Here is a 3,412-nt window from a genome sequence, read left to right on the forward strand (position 1 = left end):
ACCTTCGCAACAAATATTATGTAAATTCTACCAAAGGCTGATGTTTTTGCTCGGTGTTCACATGCAAGCCTTTGAAGAGGCTTTTTACACAGTATAAAATAGTCAAGAACAACTTACTTTGAAGTGAAAGAGGCAAAGTTCAACAGTGATGGATAGCAGCTAAGCCAAAAAGATCTAAGTAAAGATAGAGTCCTCACCTGCATCCATATAAAGAAGGCAACAGATTTGTTAGCCTTGAATACGTATTACAAGGGTCAACAAACCTCTTAGTTGTTATCCATGTCCTATCTCAAACCTTTTTAACATATACCTACCATCCATGTAGTGTTCAATATCAGCAAGTATCCATTCTCAGAATAGTAAGCCACATTGTTAGGAAATATGATGTAGCTAAGTAGATAATTGAGTAGTTTACTTAATGGAGAGAGATAATTTTCACACATGGGAGATTATAGAGTAGAGAGAGAGAGAGAGAGAGAGAGAGCACATGATATACATGATTCACCCAATGTGGGCTACATCCACGAGAAAGCAGTCACTCAATGGATTTAGTACTTCAAAAAAAAAAAGTAGATTACAAAGGGATTATACCCTTTTGGAGCTCTCACCTTGCTTCACTCTCACCACTTCACATCAGCTTCATAATGCACCACAATGCTTCTTTTATAGGCCAAAAAGGGCTGCCCTCTCTCATGAGAGACAGTCGTGTGTAGCCGCGCTTGTGTTGACAAGTCCGACTTGGACTCTCCAATGTGCCCATGTGTGGCCGCCCTTGAGAAGACAAGTCCATCTTGAAATCGGAAACCGGCCATTGAATTTGGCCATCATCCATCGGCCATTGACTTTCTTATCATCGGCCACCGGCCATTGCCTATCGACAATCGGCCAACCGACCGGTCGATTTTCGACCACTTTTCGGCCGTCGTTCGACCATAATATTCTAGCAAAAAAGAATATTTTGGCAAAAAATTTTGGTTTCCGGTGAGTGATTTTTCTTCACGCACGATGGCTTCTGCCCATAACGGGGGCCTTACAAATATGTGTTTTTAATACAGAAAATCACAAGGGGTAAATTAGGCCCCATACTTAACAATCTCCCACTTGGAAACTGATCTCCACACCAAACCTGTGATGACTACTTTCCATCCTCGCTTCTTATCCTTGAATGCCAATTAAAGATGAGCAGAAGCTCAACTTCTCCTTGTTGACCACCTTTGTAAACATGTCTGCAGGATTTTCACTAGTATGCACCTTTCCTAGCTTTAGGTGTCCCTCTTCCAAAAGTGTGTGTATGAAGTGATATCTCACCTCAATGTGCTTTGTTCTTGAATAAAAGACTGAGTTCTTTACAAGATGGATAGTGCTTTCACATAAATTGTCTTGTTTGAATACAAACTCTTCTAAGAATTTGTGAAGCCACTGAATTTCTTTGCTTGCCTCTGTCATTGCTACATACTCTGCTTTTGTGGTAGAAAGTGAGACCACTTTTTGCAGCTTTGAAGTCCAACTTACTTCTATGCCTCCAACCGTGAAGACATAGCCAGTAGTACTCCTTCAAGTATCTACGTCACTTGCCAAATTTGCATCAGCATACTCTTGAAGAAAAATATCAGTTCCTCCAAAATACAAATCATTTGTTGTTGTCTCTTTCAAATACCTAAGTATCCACTTCACAGCTTGCCAATGCTCTTTACCTGGGTTGTCCATGAACCTACTTACAACTTCCACTGCATGTGCAATGTCTAGCCTTGTCCAGACCATAGTATACATAAGAGAACCTACCGCTGCAGCATATGGAACTTTCAGCGTATAGGCTATCTCCTCTTGTGTCTTTGGACACATATCCTTGGTTAGTTTAAAGTGACCAGCCAAAGGTGTAGAAACCGTTTTTGCATTTTTCATTGCAAACCTTTTTAGTACCTTCTTGATGTAATCCTCTTGAGATATCTTTATTGTCTTCTTCGTCATGTACCTTGACATCTTCATACCAAGTATCCTCTTTGTAGCACCTAAATCTTTCATTGAAAAAGATTTAGACAGATCCCCTTTTAGGTCTTTGATGTCCTACATATTAGCACTTGCAATCAGCATGTCATCAACATACAACATTAGGATGATGAACTTCCCATCTCCCAAATTCTTGTATAGACGCAATGATCTGAGTTGCATCTTCTGAATCCATGATCCAGCATCCATCAATTGAACTTCAAATACCATTGTCTTGATGCTTGTTTTAAACCATACAAGCTCTTCTTTAATCTGCAAACCATTTTCTCCTTACCCTTTAGTTCTTACCCCTTTGGTTGAAGCATGTAAATTTCCTCCTCTAAGTCACCATGAAGGAATGCCGTATTTACATCCATTTGCTTGAGCTTTAAATCATGAGCAGCCACAAGGCTTAAGACAAGTCTAATTGAGTTCATTTTTATAACAGGAGAAAATATTTCATTGAAGTCAATACCTTTCTTTTGAGAAAACCCTTTTACCACAAGCCTAGACTTGTACCTTTTCTTCCCGCCTTCCTCTTCCTTCAGCTTGTACACCCATTTCTTTTGAAGTTCCCACTTACCTTTAGCCAACTCAACCAACCCCCAAGTTTGGTTGCGATGTAATGAGTTCATCACCACTTGCATGCTCTTTATCCATTCTTCTTTGGATTTGTGTTGCATAGCTTCCTTGTATGATTCCGGCTCTCCAAAATCTGAGATCAAGAGATGGTTAAAGGAAGGAATAAACCTTTATGGAGGTCTACTTGCTCTTGTAGATCTTTGGGGAATAGGTTGAAGCTCCTCATTTGGTTGACGTTGTTGTACGTTGTCATCGTTTGCACTTCTTGAGCCTTCATCTTCCTCAAGCTCCATGTACTCATCACCTGTTTCTTTTGTTTGTTTTCTTTTCCAAGTAATCTTTGTACATATTTTGTTCATTGATAATTACATCCCTACCTCAGGATTCCATAGGTGATACCCAAAGTCACCTTCTCCATAGCCAATGAAGAACACTTTTTGGACTTTGCATCTAGCTTTGATCTTAGGCTTCTATTTTTGTGCATGAAAGCCTCACACCCAAACACTTTGAGAAATGAATAATTCATTGGTTTACATGTCCATGCCTTCTCTGGAACTCCCCCATCCAATGCCGTTGAGGGTGATAGGCTGATCAAATACACAGACGTACTTATTGCTTCCACCCAAAGCTCAAGCAATAAGCCTGCATGTAGCCACATGCTTCATGCTCGCTCCATGATTGTTATGTTCATATTTTTAAAAATTCCATTTTGTTGAGATGTCCTTGGGGTTGTCCTTTGCCTCGAAATGCATCCAAAATTACTTTTGGTGTAATCTTGAAAATGTTGCTTGTGTGGTGTTGCATGGAATGAAGCCCCAAAATCTACTATCCAAGAATTAGACAC

The sequence above is a fragment of the Adiantum capillus-veneris genome, chromosome 12, assembly GCF_014529385.1.
Source record: "Adiantum capillus-veneris isolate H3 chromosome 12, ASM1452938v2, whole genome shotgun sequence".
In the NCBI taxonomy this organism is placed as follows: Eukaryota; Viridiplantae; Streptophyta; class Polypodiopsida; order Polypodiales; family Pteridaceae; genus Adiantum; species Adiantum capillus-veneris.